Source organism: Somniosus microcephalus, chromosome 17 (genome assembly GCF_052327205.1).
Source record: "Somniosus microcephalus isolate GS21.2 chromosome 17, FLI_Smic_1.0, whole genome shotgun sequence".
Lineage (NCBI taxonomy): Eukaryota > Metazoa > Chordata > Chondrichthyes > Squaliformes > Somniosidae > Somniosus > Somniosus microcephalus.
The window spans coordinates 87,495,406-87,514,644 of NC_141003.1; the positions used below are offsets into that span (position 1 = coordinate 87,495,406).

General features: G+C 46.8%; 1 protein-coding gene across 3 annotated transcripts in view; it reads right to left on the minus strand.

The window, feature by feature from the left end:
• Positions 1-19,239, minus strand: part of LOC147105909 (protein FAM107B-like) — a 207,024-nt gene that overhangs the window by 22,565 nt on the left and 165,220 nt on the right. The gene's annotated exons all lie outside the window — the stretch shown is intronic.

The following is a 19,239-nucleotide window of genomic DNA, read 5'->3' on the forward strand; positions in this document are numbered from 1 at the left end:
ACTCAGTTCCCAACCGGAGTCTCTCCAAGTGGGGAGGTGCCTGGTTGGGGTGCAGTGACTGGGTTGAGTTGTTGTGCCTCCCAAGGAGGAGATTTAGGGGCAGGCGCAGACCGAACACAAGTTGAAAAATAAGTGAATGAACAATAAAAGGAAATGGTTATTTGTAGACCGGTTCCTGGGATGGGGGGGGATTGTCCTACGAGGTGAGATCGAGTAGACAAGGCCTATATTCCCTAGAGTTTAGAAGAATGAGAGGTGATCTCATTGAAACGTACAAAATTCTTAAAGGGCTCGAGAGAGTAGATGCTGAGAGGCTGTTTCCCCTGGCTGGAGAGTCTAGAACCAGGGGTCACAGTCTCAGAATAAAGGGTAGACCATTGAGATGAGGAGGAATTTCTTCACTCAGAGGGTGGTGAATCTTTGGAATTCTCCACCTCAGAAGGCTGTGGAGGCTCAATCGTTGAGTATATTCAAGACAGAGATCGATAGATTTTTGGATATTAAGGGAATCGAAGGATATGGGGATCAGGCGGGAAAGTGGAGTTGAGGTCGAAGGTCAGCCATGATCTTATTGAATGGCAGAGCAGGCTCGAGGGGCCGAATGGCTGACTCCTGCTCCTGCTCCTAATTCTCATGTTCTTATCCTCCAAAAATCTGACCAAGAGACTGCGACCTGACTATGGGATTGGGATTGGTTTGAGCGTTACTCTGCCTCGGCAAAATTCTGTTGTACCCGTTCTACTCCACTTCTGGGGAAGTGGGAGGGAAGATTTTTGCTGTGTGATATGTAACAAAAGCATAAACACATTCTTTATGAACACTTATATTCACAGCAACTAGCATGCAGGGGAGATCTTGGTGTTTTAGCTGTGCTGAGATTTTGGTATGGAGTGCAATGATGGTTCCACACCAGTATTGTTGCTATTGGGTTGGGATACAAATGCTTTTAAAGGGTTTTTAAATTGTTTATTAACTTTTTTTTTTGACATTTAGGGAAGGGAAGGAAAAAAAAAACAGGAAGACATTTCATCACAAATCTGACTTGGAAATATATTGGCTGATCCTTCATCGTCGCTGGGTCAAAATCCTGGAACTCCCTCCCTAACGGCGCTGTGGGAGTACCTTCACCACACGGACTGCAGCGGTTCAAGAAGGCGGCTCACCACCGCCTTCTCAAGGGGCAACTAGGGATGGGCAATAAATGCTGGCCTCGCCAGCGATGCTCACATCCCATGTATGAATTTTTTAAAAAGTATAGCAGGCAAAGTGCTGCTTCACATTAAAACTTTGGAAAAAAACTAGACCAGGGCAACTGAAGGAACCCAAAACAATCTTGCTCCCTGACATAATTCAACAGTTTCTTTTCCTGAAGCTTTCTATAATCAAGAAACAAATTATATTTCCACATGAACTTTATGTCTGAAAAACAGATAGTACTTATAAAGTTCTAACAAGATATAGTTCAAAAGAGTACATCAGACTCTAAATTACTGTGTGCTGTTTTAATGGAGGTGGTAACCCGCTTATTTTAAAATACACAGAGAGAAATGTGATCCAAATGGCGTTAGCTGTTCATACGCAGATGTCACAAATAATAATTTACAGGCAGTTTACAATACATCCACTCGGTCAGTCAGAAACAAAACAGGATGTACAAAATGTGCCCAAAAAGCAAAACAAATCCTTTTCACATCATAGCTGTTTTGCAGAACGGTTTCAAAGTATGATACAAGAGTGGGGCAGGTTTCGGTAATGAGACAAGTCTAACCATGAACAGCCCCGAGCCAAAATGTTAATCATCTTTTTTCTTTTTCAGGTGCCGACACACCTGCTGTGCAATTCCCAGCATTTTCTGTTTTTATTTCAGGAATAACCGGGTAAATTAATCAAGCCTCGGTTTTTGAAAGAAAGAAAGACTTACATTCGGCGGTGTGATGATATAATTGCACAATGGAGCTCGTCATCGTGCATTCTTCCATCTGTAACTAAGGCAGGAAAGAAAGACTTGCATTTCTATAGCGCCTTTCACGACCACCGGACGTCACAAAGTGCTTTACAGCCAATGAAGTACTTTGAGGTGTAGACACTGTTGTAATGTAGGAAACGCAGCAGCCAATTTTGCGCACAGCAAGCTCCCACAAACAGCAATGTGATAATGATCAGATAATCTGTTTTAGTGATGTTGATTGAGGGATAAATATTGGCCCCAGGACACCGGGGAAACTCCCCTGATCTTCTGCGAAATAGTGCCGCGGGATCTTTTACATCCACCTGAGAGAGCAGACGGGGCCTCGGTTTAACGTCTCATCTAAAAGACGGCACCTCCGACAGTGCAGCACTCCCTCAGCACTGCACTGGGAGTGTCAGCCTAGATTTTGTGCTCAAGTCTCTGGAGCGGGACTTGAACCCACAACCTTCAGACTCGGAGGCGAGGGTGCCGCCCACTGAGCCACAGCTGACACCAATTCTATCAGAACTCATTTACTGTCTTAAAAATACAAGACAGCGCGAGTTAATTATATTATACTGTAGCTTCAGGACAAAAATGTGAAGAGCTTTTTTTATTCTTGAAAACAGCTTCTGTTTAATTGCATGTTTCCAAAGAAATGCCTGCATTATAAACCTAGACTCTAGATAATCACCTATAATTCTGGTTATTCATCATGCCTCAAAATTATGTTCTATTAAAAAGGGGCAGGCATTCTGGTTCTGATGGCCTTTTCCCACTCCTAACATTTCTTGTACCACAAAGAATGTGTGAAATGGTCTGGAAATATGAAACTCAGGTCACTGAAATAAAAACAGAAAATGCTGAAAATATTCAGCAAGACAGAGTTCAAACAGAGTTAACATTTCGGGCAGAAGACCCTTCTCCACAGGTGCTGCCTGACCTGCTGAGTGTTTCCAGCATTTTCTGTGTTTTATTTCAGATTTCCAGCATCCACAGGATTTGCTTTTTGCGCTGTTACTTGCGGTATTGATTTTGTGAAAGAACGCGTCCTGGGACAGGAAAGTTGGATAATCTGTTTGATTCTTGACAATATATATATATTTTTTTTAATAGGGCTTTTAGCATTTCTTGCCTTAGATCAATTCGAGATGGGAATAGGATATTCCATAGGCAACTTGGAAAACTAGAGGCATTTATTGGATACTGCTTGATCAAAGAGTGAAATGCACCAACTACACTCTCCTCCTTTACAAACCTTCACAATCTTAAAGACTTCCACCACTTCGCCCCTTAGATTTCTCTTTTCAAGAAAAGGAAAATCAGCTGGTGTATAACCGTGCCTCACTGCCTCAGTTCTCCGGGTTATGGGATTAATCTTGTAGCCCTCTGTTGCTGAATCTTCTCCAATAACATGACAGAGTTAGTTTCCTGTTTAGCACTTACATTTTTACTTATTACCCTATGATGTCTATTAAACATTTCAAGAGAGAGTGGCACAATGTTCAAATTGAAATTGAAAATGTATATAAATCCTGCAGCCACTTATTTACAACAGATCAATGGAGACAGTCATGTGCAGGGAAGTTACTTACTCGAGGAGTATTTAGGGAGGTTTATAAATCCAAACTGGTTGGAGTTGGCAATATATAAACCAAAACTAAAATCAGGACGCCGCTGCCACATTGCAGCTCTCATTTCCCTTTACTCTGTTTAACCGAAACCACACACACATATTTAACAAATTTAGTTAATATTAAAAACAGCCAAAAAGCTGTTGGATCTGTTCTGTTGGCACTTTGAAGAGTGCATTTTGAAACAATTAGCATTTTTAAATGATTTCTTTTTTCCTCTCCCTATTCCATCATTTTTCTCCCCCTGCAGACTATTTACTATCATAGATCTGGCCGCACTGTCGGAGGTGCCGTCTTTCGGATGAGACGTTAAACCGAGGCCCCGTCTCCTCTCTGAGGTGCACATAAAAGATCCCGCGGCCACTATTTCGAGGAGAGCAGGGGAGTTCTCCCCGGTGTCCCGGCCAGTATTTATCCCTCAATCAATGATTAAAAACGATTGGCTACCTTACAACAGTGACTACACTTCAAAAAGTACTTCATTGGCTGTAAAGCGCTCTGGGATGTCCGGTGGTCGTGAAAGACGCTATAGAAATTGTGGTAAACCACTGTATTGTATATTGCCACCTCTGGGTGGCGCTGTGTATGGAGGCATGCCTCAGCTGACTCCACCCACCACTGTGTGGGTTTCGTTCAGACTTGTTCAGTCACTCACGAAGAAGCATGGTCTCTTCTTAGCTAATAAAAGCCTTATTCATCTCTTCTTTCGACTCATCATCTCTTCTTCGACTCATCACCTTTTATGAAGTAATTGATAAGCGTATCAATTTTATTAGCTAAAAGTTAAATGGCGACACCTGAGGAGCAACAACAGCAACGGATACAGCAGACATTGCTGAGAGCCCTCAGACCACCACGCCTGGACCTCGACCCTCAAGATGTGGGTGCATCAGCCAAGTTTGAACACTGGCTGAGCTGCTTTGAATCCTTCCTCGCAATCTCACAGGTTACAGAGGAGGATCACAAACTGAAAATTTTGACCGCCCAGGTGAGCCATCAAGTATATATGCTAATCCGGGACTCTAATACGTACGTGGCGGCCCTCGAGCTACTAAAAGGGCAATATACGCGCCCAGTGAACACAATTTACGCCCGACACCTCTTGGGATCCCGCAGGCAGCAACCGGGAGAATCGGTAGGGGCATTTGCACGGGCGCTACTGGCACTCTGCAGAGACTGCGATTGTAAAGCGGTAACGGCTGTGGAGCACGCGCAGGGACTCGCCTGTGATGCCTTCGTCAGGGGCCTCCAGTCAGACCACACCCGGCAGAGACTGCTAGAAAGCAAGGAACCCGACCTGAAGACGGCCATTGCCCTTGCGCTCTCGTTAGAGGAGGCCCACCGAAACCTCGAGGCATACCCCCGTAACGGCGCCGAGACATGGCAATCGAAACCGTGGGACACGGGACCGCCGCCCCCGGCACCAACCGCTGCAGCGACCCAACCGAGACAGCAGCCTCCGGTAAGAACTGCTTCGATGCCCAGTAACCAGGCCCAAAAATGCTATTTCTGTGGCCAGTTAAAACATCCCAGAGCGCACTGCCCAGCTAAGACAGCTACCTGCTCGGGCTGCGGGAAGAAAGGCCATTACGCTAACGCCTGCAAGGGGAAGCCAGCCAGCAGCGCAGCGTGCGGGCCGTGGGAGCAGCCATCTTATCCGCCATTTTGTGTACCCCCGGCCGCATGGCATCCGCCGCCATCGTATCCAACGCACTCAACCGCCATTTCGTCACCGGAACCGACCACCGTCTCGGCGGATGACTATAGTGACTCACTAAGCCACATACTGGCCTCCGTGACGCTGGATCAAGGCCACCCTCACCATCTATCCAGCTCCATGATGGATATCGCGGTAAACGGCCGCGCCACCAGTTGCCTGATCGACAGCGGGAGCACAGAGAGTTTCGTCCACCCCGACACGGTACGTAGCCACTCCCTCACGATTCTGCCAACGCACCATCGCATTTCTATGGCGTCCAAGTCCCAGTCAATGGACATCAGCGGCTACTGTGTGGTGACCCTGTCAGTAGGGGGCACTGAATATCAAAAATTTAAACTGCTAGTCCTGCCCCGTCTTTGCGCTGCCGTCCTGCTAGGGTTGGATTTTCAGTGCCACCTTAAGAGTGTCACACTAGCATACGGTGGACCCCTCCCCCCACTCACAGTCTGCAACCAACAACTTTTAAATCGCCCGCTGCAAACCACCTGCAGCCTTTCCACATTAAAAGTCCCCCCCCCTCCCCTGTTCGCTAACCTCACCCGCGACTGTAAACCCATCGCTACCAAAAGCAGGCGGTACAGTGCCGGGGACAGAGCTTTTATCAGCTCTGAGGTGGAGCGGCTCTTGAAGGAGGGCATTATCGAAGGTAGCACTAGCCCCTGGCGAGCCCAGGTTGTAGTCGTTAAAACCACTGCAAAACGCCGCATGGTAATCGACTACAGCCAAACCATAAACCGGTACACCCAGCTGGACGCGTACCCCCTCCCTCGCATATCTGATATGGTCAATCAGATTGCGCAATACAAAGTATTCTCCACCATCGACCTTAAGTCAGCGTACCACCAGCTGCCCATCCGCCATGAGGACCGCCAGTATACTGCCTTCGAGGCAAACGGCCGCCTCTACCACTTCCTTAGGGTCCCCTTCGGCGTCACCAACGGGGTTTCGGTCTTCCAAAGGGAGATGGACCGAATGGTTGACCAGAACGCGCTGCGGGCAACCTTCCCCTATTTGGATAACGTCACCATCTGCGGCCACGACCAGCAGGACCACGACGTTAATCTAGCAAATTTCCTCCGTACGGCCCAACGGCTGAACCTAACGTACAATAAGGAAAAATGTATGTTTCACACCAAGCGCCTGGCCATCCTCGGCTGCGTGGTGGAGAACGGAGTCATCGGGCCCGACCCCGACAGAATGCGCCCCCTAATGGAGCTACCCCTTCCCCACTGCCAAAAAGCACTGAAGAGATGCCTGGGGTTTTTCTCCTACTACGCCCAGTGGGTGCCCCTCTATGCAGACAAAGCCAGGCCCCTCATCAAAGCCACCGCCTTCCCCCTGACACCAGAGGCGTGTGCAGCCTTCACTCTTATCAAGAACGATATCGCGAAGGCCGCAATGCACGCGGTGGATGAGTCCATCCCCTTCCAAGTGGAGAGCGATGCCTCCGACTTCGCCCTAGCCGCGACCCTTAACCAGGCGGGCAGACCCGTGGCCTTTTTCTCAAGGACCCTCCAGGGCCCCGAGACGAGACACTCCTCCGTCGAAAAGGAGGCCCAGGCTATTGTAGAAGCGGTGCGTCACTGGAGGCATTACCTGGCCGGGAAACGATTTACCCTGCTCACTGACCAGCGTTCAGTAGCTTTTATGTTTAATAATAAGCAGAGGGGTAAAATCAAGAACGACAAGATCTTGAGGTGGAGAATCGAACTCTCCACCTACAATTATGATATCTTGTATCGGCCAGGGAAACTCAATGAGCCCCCAGATGCCCTATCACGTGGTACATGCGCCAACGCGCAGAGTGATAGGCTGCAGTCCCTCCACAATGACCTCTGCCACCCGGGGGTCACCAGGTTTTTCCATTTTATCAAATCCCGTAACCTGCCCTACTCCATCGAGGAGGTCAGGACCATGACCAAGAGCTGCCAAATCTGCGCCGAGTGCAAACCGCACTTCTATAGGCCGGACAGAGCAAGCCTGATCAAGGCCACCCGCCCCTTCGAACGCCTGAGCGTCGATTTTAAAGGGCCCCTCCCCTCCGCTGACCGCAATGTGTACTTCCTCAACATAGTTGATGAGTACTCCCGTTTCCCCTTTGCCATCCCTTGCCCAGACATGACCAGTACCACGGTCATCAAGTGTCTGAATGACATCTTCGCTCTGTTCGGGTTCCCCAGCTATATACATAGCGACAGGGGCTCATCGTTCATGAGCGACGAACTTCGGCAGTACCTGCTAACAAGAGGTATCGCCACGAGCAGGACCACCAGTTACAACCCCCGGGGGAACGGCCAGGTGGAAAGGGAGAACGCGACGGTTTGGAAGGCAGTCCTCTTAGCACTAAAATCTAAGGGCCTTCCGACCTCCCGCTGGCAGGAGGTCCTCCCTGCAGCGCTTCACTCCATTCGGTCACTGCTTTGTACTGCCACTAATGCGACCCCTCATGAGAAAATGTTCGTTTTCCCCCGGAAGTCTACATCGGGAACCTCGCTACCGGCATGGTTGACTTCTCCTGGGCCCGTCCTACTGCGGAGGCACGTGAGGACGCATAAAACGGACCCCCTGGTCGAGCGGGTGCACCTCCTACACGCCAACCCCCAGTATGCCTGGGTGACATACCCAGACGGGCGGGAGGACACGGTCTCCATACGAGATCTCGCACCCTCGGGTACCCCTGAATTACCACCGTTATCCCCCTTACCACTGTTATCCCCCACCACCCCTCCCAACCCAACCCCTGCAGACGGCATGCCAAAGCCCCAGGAATCTTCGCCAACCACCCAGACACCAGACCCGACGTCGGATGCTGCAACACCACCGCCGCCACCACGACGATCAGGACGTCAGACAAGGCCTCCTGATAGACTTAACTTGTAGTACCCTTCACCCCGCCGGACTTCACATTAAACAAGGGGTGAATGTGGTAAACCACTGTATTGTATATTGCCACCTCTGGGTGGCGCTGTGTATGGAGGCATGCCTCAGCTGACTCCACCCACCACTGTGTGGGTTTCGTTCAGACTTGTTCAGTCACTCACGAAGAAGCATGGTCTCTTCTTAGCTAATAAAAGCCTTATTCATCTCTTCTTTCGACTCATCATCTCTTCTTCGACTCATCACCTTTTATGAAGTAATTGATAAGCGTATCAGAAATGCAAGTCTGTCTTTCTATATGGACTCCGGAGATCTCGGTGCTCCTCTAATTCTGACCTCTTGAGCATCCCCGATTTTAATCGCTCCACCATTGGAGGCCGTGCCCTCGGCTGCCTGGGCCCTAAGCTCTGGAATTCCCTCCCCAAACCTCAATCTCCAGAGCAGCAATGTAAATGTTGTCCCCTGGTGGTGCTGGCTGCCTTTTCTTTCTGGCCACAGGTGGGCTGAGGGCGCCGCTCACCAGCAATTTGCGATACCTGGCCAATGTGGACTTCCCCCAACCACTTGGACTGTCAAATATTCACAAGATAAAGTTATGAATCCCGACTTTCAAAAAAACTAACTATGAGCAAGATTGGCATGCAGAGCTATTGGCCAGTGCTATGGAAACCACCCCACAGTGAAGCGGTAAGGCTATCACAGAGCCAGCTTTTTACTTGGAACAGTTCTGTAATACAAGCACAAATTCAAAGAATGATCCTCGGAGACTTCAGAAGACACAGACACCAGGTAAACTCAACTGTGATTTGCTTTCCGATGGTGTAACAGTGTGCTGATGTGCTTTAGGCTCAAAGAACCCATCCCTTCTATACCGATTCACCCCAACTGACCAGCTTCCCACAATATCGCTCCCTCGCTTCTCTCTCCAGAAACACATTTCATTCCTACTTGCATCCCGTTATGCTGCCTGCTTGAATGGCCTTCCTGGTAACTTACTCCACAAGCTATATTCCTTTTGGGTAAAAAAGTCCCATATCTTTCCTTTCTCACTCCTAGGGGTTGATTTTCAGTGTGCCGTGAGGCGGGCTTTTAGGCGTGCGGGGGGCTAAAATCCCGAATTCGGGGGTCCTGACACCATCCCGCCCAAAACCTGCCTCCACGTAAGTATCAAAGGAGGTGGGTACCCGCCCCGCACTGGGACCCGCCGACCCGAGGCGGGAAGGGATTAGTGCCAATTAACTGCCTGTTAACAGGTAGTTAACAGGCAGTTTTTAGCCTAATCCCTATTTTGAGGGGTTTCGTGTGAGATTCCCGACAGCTCCAAACCACGCCAGGTTAGAGGAGTCGGGCCGTCGGGTTGAAGGACTTGGAGGGGTCGCGATGTCGGTGTTCAGGTGAGTGATGGGTGCATGAGTGTAAAGGTAAATGTGTTTGGTGTGTCTAAAGTGTGTAAAGAAGTTTAAGTTACCTGTACTTACCTTTACAGCCTTTCTTCCTCCAGGCGTCGGGAGTCCATCATTCAGCCGGCACTGAAAGCAGAATGGCTGCGATCTGTCAAAAGTGACAGCCTTCAGCTTTCATTGCCGGCGAGATTTCTAACTGAATCTGTGTAGAAGGACTCAGGTTAGAAGTCAGACTGTCAGTGTTTGACAGCTTCAAACAGCTGTGAAACACTGATATTTCATCTGTCAACACCTCTTGACAGATGAAATTTCAGTCTGTGACGTCACCTGTCGCCGGGTGGCCCTTAATTGGCCTGCTGAGCCCACTGGGCGGGCTCAACAAGGTCAATCAAGGGAAAATCGCGTGGATTGGCCGGACGTCGATGTAGGCGGGACTAAAACTCAAAAGTTGTAGTCCCGCCTCCTTAATGAAAATCGACTCCCTAGTTTCCTGATTCTTAAATGGAGTCCCAAAAATGTTGCAGCCTTCTAACTGGAAGGAAGGGAAGGGAAAGGAAATAAATTGCATTTCTATAGCGCCTTTCACGACCTCAGGACGTCCCTAAGTGCTTTACAGCCAATGAAGTACTTTTTGAAGTGTAGTCACTGTTGTAATGTAGGAAATGCGGCAGCTAATTTGCGCACAGCAAGCTCCCACTAACAGTAATGTAATAATGGCCAGAACATCTGTTTTAGTGATGTTGATTGAGGGATAAATATTGGCCAGGACACTGGGGAGAACTCCCCTGCTCTTCTTCAAAATAGTGCCACGGGATCTTTTACGTCCACCTGAGAGGGAAAGATGGGGCCTCGGTTTAATGTCTCATCCGAAAGACGGCACCTCCAACAGTGCAGCACTCCCTCAGTACTGCCCTTCCGACAGTGCAGCGCTCCCTCAGCACTGCACTGGCGTGTCAGCCTAGATTTTGTGCTCAAGTCTCTGGAGTGGGGCTTGAACCCACAACCTTCTGACTCAGAGGCGAGGGTGCTACCAAGCGAGCTTCATTTAATATGGAGTCCATTTTATATAATTATAGAATCATAGAATGGTTACAGCATGGAAGGAGGCCATTCAGCCCGTTGAGCCTGTGCCGGCTCTCTGCAAGAGCACTTCAGCTAGTCCCACTCCCCCACCCTTTCCCCGTAGCCCTGCAATTTTTTTTCCTTCAGGTACTTATCCAACTCCCTTTTGAAAGCCACGATTGAATCAGCCTCCACCACCCTTTCAGGCAGTGCATTCCAGATCCTAACCAGTCGCTGCGTAAAAAAGTTTTTCCTCATGTCGCCTTTGGTTCTTCTGACAGTCACCTTAAATCTGTGTCCTCTGGTTCTTGACCCTTCCACCAATGGGAACAGTTTCTCTCTATCTACTCTGTCCAGACCCCTCATGATTTTGAACACTTCTATCAAATCTCCTCTCAATCTTCTCTGCTCCAAGGAGAACAACCCCAGCTTCTCCAGTCTATCCATGTAACTGAAGTCCCTCATCCCTGGAATCATTCTCGTCAATTTTTTCTGCACCCTCTCTAAGGCCTTCACATCCTTCCTAAAGTGCGGTGCCCAGAATTGGACACAATACTCCAGTTGAGGCCGAACCAGTGTTTTATAAATGTTCATCATAACGTCCTTGCTTTTGTACTCTGTGCCTCTATTTATGAAGCCCAGGATCCCGTAAGCTTTTTTAACCACTTTCTCAACCTGCCCTGCCACCTTCAACGATTTGTGCACATATACCCCCAGGTCTCTCTCTTCATGCACCCCCTTTAGAATTGTACCCTTTAGTTTATATTGCCTCTCTTTAATCTTCCTATCAAAATGTATCACTTCACACTTTTCTGCATTAAATTTCATCTGCCGCGTGTCTGCCCATTCCACCAGCCTGTCTATGTCTTCTTGAAGTCTATCACTATCCTCCTCACTGTTCACTATACTTCTAAGTTTTGTGTCATCTGCAAATTTTGAAATTGTGCCCTGTACTCCCACATCCAAGTCATTAATATATATCAAGAAAAGCAGTGGTCCTAGTACCGACCCCTGGGGAACACCACTGTATACCTTCCTCCAGTCCGAAAAACAACCGTTCACCACTACTCTCTGTTTCCTGTCACTTAGCCAATTCCGTATCCATGCTGCCACTGTCCCTTTTATTCCATGGGCTTCAACTTTGCTGGCAAGCCTATTATGTGGCACTTTGTCGAACACCTTTTGGAAATCCACGTACACTTCTTCAACCGCATTGTCCTCATCAACCCTCTGTTACCTCATCAAAAAGCACAATCGAGTTGATTAAACACGATTTGCCTTTAACAAATCCGTGCTGGCTTTCCTTAATTAATCCACACTTGTCCAAGTGACTGTTAATTTTGTCGTTGATTACTGTTTCTAAAAGCTTCCCCGCAACCGAGGTCAAACTGACTGGCCTGTAGTTGCTGGGTTTATCCTTACACCCTTTTTTGAACAATGGTGTAACAATAATTCATTTAACTTAATATAAAAGGTGAAAAAATGATGAAAATTTATTTTAAAAGGCCTGTGTTATAAACAATATTGCGTCTTTCAACAACCTGCCAACTCTAGCTGTCTGGGTCCACACATGTCGAAAAGCCATTTAGCTGATGGACAACTGTAGAATTGTATCGCCGCGAATAGTTAATTCCTTCAGGCAAGGAGGAGGGAAGCAGAAAATATTTACCAAAAAAAGGCAAAAAAAATCTATTATTATTTGATGTGGGAGTGTTGATGTGAAAAAATAATCTGGTCCGTGGTGCATTCTCTAATCACTGGAGATGGTCTCTCGTGCGTTATCACACCAGCCACTCATGGAAATCTGTCCCGGCACACCTTCCCATGCCGCATCCTCTATAAATACTCAAAGCCTTTTTGTTATCTGACAATTCAGGAAGAGTACAGCAACTGCAATTAAGAAGAAAAACAGCATACCCCTGTTTTTCTGAATAAGTGGCATTTTCAGAACGGTTTTTCACTTTTTAAAAAATTTGTTTATGGGATGTGGGCGTCGCTGGAATGGCCAACATTTATTGCCCATCCCTAATTGCCTTTGAGAAGGTAGTGGTGAGCCACCTTCTTGAACCGCTGCAGTCCGTGTGGTGAAGGTGCTCCCACAGTGCTGTTAGGGAGGGAGTTCCAGGATTTTGACCCAGCAACAATGAAGGAACAGCCGATATACTTCCAAGTCAGGATGGTGTGTGACTTGGAGGGGAACTTGGAGGTGGTGGCGTTCCCATGCGCCTACTGCCCTTGTCCTTCTAGGTGGAAGAGGTCACGAGTTTGGGAGGTGCTGCCGAAGAAGTCTTGGCGAGTTGCTGCAGTGCATCTTGTAGATGGTACACACTGCAGCCACGGTGCGCCGGTGGTGGAGGGAGTGAATGTTTAAGGTGGTGGATGGGGTGACAACCAAGCGGGCTGCTTTGTCCTGGATGGTGTCGAGCTTCTTGAGTGTTGTTGGAGCTGCACTCATCCAGGCAAGTGGAGAGTATTCCATCACACTCCTGATTTGTGCCTTATAGATGGTGGAAAGGCTTTGGGGAGTCAGGAGGTGAGACACTCGCCGCAGAATACCTAGCCTCTGACCTGCTCTTGTTGCCACAGTATTTATGTGGCTGGTCCAGTTAACTTTCTGGTCAATGGTGACCCCCAGGATGTTGATAGTGGGGGGACTTGGCAATGGTAATGCCGTTGAATGTCAAAGGGAGGTGGTTAGACTCTCGCTTGTTGGAGATAGTCATTGCCTGGCACTTCTGTGGCGCAAATGTTACCTGCCACTTATCAGCCCAAGCCTGAACATCTGAATTGAAGCCCAATTAGTCAGAGTTATAAATCATCAAGACACCCACAGACAATCCACAAGGACATTGGAGGTCCGCTATCAGATCTCATCCAGATATTATCTGATATTATTTTTCTGCACTTAGCATAACAAAGGTAAGAGGTGTCCAAAAAAGCAGAAAAATTAGAGGTCGTTGCCAAATTTCACAAAGACGGTCAAGTTAATAGTTGTACATATTGGCCCGGATTTTGCGGACAGAGGCGAAGTGACCACAAAGGTTTAGCGGGCCCTGTGGCGTCGATTTCCCTTTTTCCACCGTGACTTTCAATCTGCCGCCATCTACAGGGGATCTGTGGCGTCCAGGAACAGTGAAGTAATCAAGCAGGCTGAGCAGCCAATCACACTGAAGAATTCTCACAGACAGCAAACCAGGAATTAAAAAGCAGGTTTTATCATTCACTTTTTATAATTTTACAGAAAGAGAAATAAAGATTGGGACATACACATGGGGTTCAGGTAAAAACTGAAATATAAACGAACTTCAAAAAATAAAGTAAAAATTAATTCTTATTTGAAAGATCTATGGAATTTTTATCATGGAATGGAGAAATTTGACATTCCACAAACATAAAAATAGTTTTTCAGGGCCAGGGAGGTTGTTCAACATTAATTATGACTTAGTATGCCATTAAAAACCCAGTTACACCTCATTCAACAAGGCTCAACTTTTTCCAAGGTTTTTAACAGCGAGAATTGTGCATCAAAAGTTGAAGTTCATGTCAAATCACTGATTCCATCAGCAAAGACTGCAACAACGCACCCTGCGGAGGAGCAGGATATCACGGACAGCATATTCCAGATTTCCGTGTTTAACGGCACATGTGCGGACGTCAGAAATAGCTGTCAGTTCTACACAGTAATGATGGTGAACACTGACAGATTCGCCGTCACTACAACCGCAAATTCTGGGCCAATGTTATGGGAATCAATGCAAAATATTTATTTATGAAGTATATCTTGTTCTGACCCAGGCATTTTAATTGAAGCCAGATTTTTGTTTAAAAAAAAATTCTTTCCTATTTTCAGGTATCTTGCTCTATTTTATTTTGCACATCCCTGAACAGCAGTATATAATTCCTTTCTGAAGCCTCGATTTCAAAATTCTTATCCTTGTTTTCAAATCCCTCCATGGCCTCGCCCCTCCCTATCTCTGCAATCTCCTTCAGCCCCACAATCCACCCACCCCCACAAGATATCTGCGCTCCTCTAATTCTGCCATCCTGAGCATCCCTGATTAATTGCTCAACCATTGGTGGCCGTGCCTTCTGTTGCCTAGTCCCCAAGTTCTGTAATTCCCTGCCTAAACCTCTCCGCCTCGCTACCTCTCTTTCCTCCTTTAAGATGCTCCTTAAAACCTACCTCTTTGACCAAGCTTTTGGTCACCTGCCCTAATATCTCCTTATGTGGCTCGGTGTCAAATTTTTTGTCTTATAATACTCCTGTGTAACACCTTGGGACATTTTACTACGTTAAAGGCACTATATAAATACAAGTTGTTGTTGTTGATAGTCAAACAGGTTTATGGTGCTCGTCTTGGGAGAGACATCTCCATGTAATGTTTGCTCTCTTTTATAGCTAACATCAGATCTAGACTCAAAAGGAATGCCACAGTTCAGTGTGTAATATAGAGACCCCGAGCATCAATATAGTCAGTCAGATCCACATGTTTAGCTTGTTGGAACAAGAGGCCTCAATCCAATGGCACATTCATGCACCTATATTTTCATTACCCCCCGGATCCAGCCAGAAGTGCAGTCGACAGTGGGAGAACTGCGAGTCAGGAGTCACAGGAACTGGCCATTCAGCCCCTCCTCGAGCCTGTTCCGCCATTCAAGTAGAGTGGTGGGTTGGCCAGAAGTTGACGGAGGCGGGTCTGAAGCCCGGCAAGTGGGAGTCCCGCCTCCAAAAGCTCCCCATTGGTAAAATCCAGCCCTAAGGTTTCGTTAAAGGGGAAGGAAAATCGAGGGCAGTACTTTCAGTTCAAAATGCCCTCCCATCTCCAGTAAAAGGGCACTGCTGAATTTCAAACCTCACTGAGATTCACCAGTTTGGTTCTCCTCTGATGGTGTCAGTTACAGGGAGAGGCCACCAGCATCCTGGAAGAACTCTATTCATTCAAACTCACCTTGGAACTGATCCAAAGTCACTTGACCCCAGAGAAACACGATTGTTTTGTGAAGGAATAATCCATATAATCTATTCAGAAAAATACACCATTCCATGAAAGAATTCTGGCTTTATTAAAACATGACAAACTGGGTCTGGAAATCTAGGAACCGAACGATGAAAAAGCTGTGATAGCATTCTGGCTATTGAGATAAGATAAGTTGTTGACACTGAATCAATAACCTTATTGAAAGAGAAGGTTAAAGGCTCCTGACAGTCTGAACCTTTGGAAACAAGACAATGGTTCATCCTGTACAAGGTGTTCTAATTTACACTTCGTAAAGAAGCACAAACATCTGCCTTTGTAAAAATGACATCAAGTAAAACGCACCTGCTGTTACACCGTTTTTTACGGTAAACTTAGAACACCTAGAGGAGAGACATGGTGCTGTAGTGCTACCAGCTGAGGTGACTAAGAATTGCAGGGGTCAGCAGAAAAATGACCAGAGATAATTAGCTTACATCAGCAGAAAACCTCAAAAGAAATACCACTGGAAAAGGGTATAAATATTGAACTCTCAAATGGGATAACAGACTCGCTTTAAAGGGGCAAGGCGATTCTCGGCTTCAAAGGCGGCTCTGTAAGTCTCCAACTCTTTGTACCTCGGGTATCAAAGGTATTTGATTTTGGTGGATATCCTGTAGAAAACTAAGAACTGCAAAACTGTAGCGAAGTTAAGATTTGAAACTAAGGTTCTCTGATAATAGGATTGTAAGCTTTCTCTTTTTGGAACTGTTAATGTTGCGATTGACTTACCAACTGTAAATTACATGTCGGTTCCTTAATAAATCTATATATTTTTAGAATTGTCTCACATAAGACTTCTGTATCAAACTCACGAACTCAATTTCTGTACACTCTTTGGTGAGGAGTTGCAGAATTCTGGGGGAGTTTTCCGGACCCTCATAATATCCAGAACGTTACAATCTAGCTAAACTTATTAAAAGTGCTATCTGGAGGACGGTAACATTCTCGGGTTGTTCCTTTCCTTTAGGGAGAGATAGTCCGGACCTTTAGACCCAATTAAGCGTCTTTAGGATTCGGCTACCTCAAACTTTAGTTGAAAGTGAACATCTGAGGAATACGCCTGATCCGGGATAGCCCTAAAGGGATGACTAGTAATTATCCCTTCAGTTTGGGTACTGCACACTAAGTTGGTGAGGAGCTTTCTAAATTTGGATGGCATTTTATCACATAACAATAAATGCTCAAGGCTATCCTCCCCTCCATGTCATTTAAGATTTGAATATCAAGTAATAAGACAAAAATCCACAACATTCAGCTTCAAATGGTAGAAGAATCATAGACTCAGTCATTATCACAGTCCCAGCGATTATATTGGGTTTGGAGCCGTCTAAGTAGCATTGATTGCTCCACAATTTAATAAAAGACCAGGAAACATATCAGAAAGAAAGACTTGCATTTATATATCACCTACATTACAACAGTGACTCCACTTCAAAAAGTACTTCGTTGGCTGTAAAGCGCTTTGGGACGTCCTGAGGTCGTGAAAGGCACTATATAAATGCAAGTCCTTCTTCTTTCTTTCACAACCTCAGGATGTCCCAAAGTGCTTTACAGCCAATGAAGTACTTTTTGAAGTGGAGTCACTGTTGTAATGTAGGAAACGCGGCAGACAATTTGCGCACAGCAAGCTCCCACAAACAGCAATGTGATAATGACCAGATAATGTGTTTTAGTGATGTTGGTTGAGGGACAAATGTTGTCCAGGACACCGGGGAGAACTCCCCTGCTCTTCCTAGAAATAGTGCCATGGGAACGTTTACGTCCACCTGAGAGAGCAGACAGGATCTCGGTTTAATGTCTCATCCAAAAGACGGCACCTCCGACAGTGCAGCACTCCCTCAGCACTGCACTGGAGTTTCAGCCTGGATTTTTGTGCTCAAGTCACTGGAGTGGGACTTGAACCCACAACTTCTGACTCAGAACGCCAAGGATGACATCTTGGTATCTAATTAAAAGTCTCTTGTATCCTCGGTAAGCGACAGTTGGGTGGCATATAGGTTAGCCAGAAGCATGGGGAGGGGGGAGGAGATATTCCTGGATGTGGCCCCATTCTCTATGATATTGAGCTGTACGGATAGTCAATGTTTCCGCTAAGCTGTGCGCGGCCACGCGGTCACCTGCAAGGTCCGAGGCAGGCCGCTCAGCGGCTTTTAAGAACATAAGAAATAGGAGCAGGAGTAGGCCAATCGGCCCCTCGAGCCTGCTCCACCATTCAATAAGATCATGGCTGATCTGCTCCTAACCTCAAATCTTCTATCACTCTGCATCCACCCGAACCCATGTGATCTCCCGGGAGAGGCGAAAAACCAGATAAAGACCCAATGGCCAATTTGGGAGAAAAAAACCTGGGAAATTCCTCTCCGACCCATCTAGGCGATCGAAATTCTTCCAGGAGATCACTCTGTCCCTATATTTTCTACAGTACTTACCTTCTGTAAAGGCGATCTCCACCCCAGCCAGGAACAGGAATAAAACCATCTCCTGAAATCTAACACAGAATTAGAACACAGTAGGAGCAGAACCAGGCTACACGGCCCCTGGGCCCACTCCACTACCCACAAGGCCATGACCATTCCGAACCTAGACTCATGTCCAATTTCCTGCCCGCTCCCCGTAACCCTTAATTCCCTTTACTTCTAGGAAACTATCTATTTCTGTTTTAAATTTATTTAATGATGTAGCTTCCACAGCTTTCTGGGGCAGCAAATTCCACAAACCTACCACCCTTTGAGTGAAGAAGTTTCTCCTCATCTCAGTTTTGAAAGAGCAGCCCCTTATTTTAAGATTATGCCCCCTAGTTCTAGTTTCACCCATCATTGGGAACATCCTCACCGCATCCACCCGATCAAGCCCCTTCACAATCTTATATGTTTCAATAAGATCGCCTCTCATTCTTCTGAACTCCAATGAGTAGAGTCCCAATCTACTCAACCTCTCCTCATATGACCACCCCCTCATCCCCGGTATCCACTGTAGATACCGCACACGCACAGAAATCTGAACGGGCCGCACCTGGGGGTGGGGGCGGTGGGGAGGCAGGCCGGCCGGCCGCACAGGAGGCAGTGCAGCTTACTGGGGGGGGGGGGGGGGGGGGAACATTGGTGATATTACTTGTCCTCAGTTTGGTAAAAGAAACAGAGGGTTTATAATAATCAGTATAGTAGTCATAAGTACATTTTCTAAGAAAATATCCGCCCAAAATATCTTTTAAAACTTCCGTGGAAGCTTGTCAGAGAGCATATCAACAAGTTCAGTCATAAAAAATAACAACAGAATCATCATGATGAGGGACAAATGATTCTCAGCCTTTTCCCAACAATCAAGCTTCTGCTACACGATGCTGACCCAGACTAATCAACGCTGCCATTATCCCTTCAGCCTTCCTATGTCCTTCTCAGGCCGGCCTTACGGGTGAGCGACGCGTGTGACCGGCTAGGGCGCTGTGGTCAAGAGGGTGTTAAATGAAAAAAATTCAAAATAAAAAACAGCAATCTTGAGCCAAGTTTTTTAAAATTTGTTATTTATTAGTTTAAGTGTATAATTTAATGTTTGGTTTATCTGTCACTTAGCTATAATT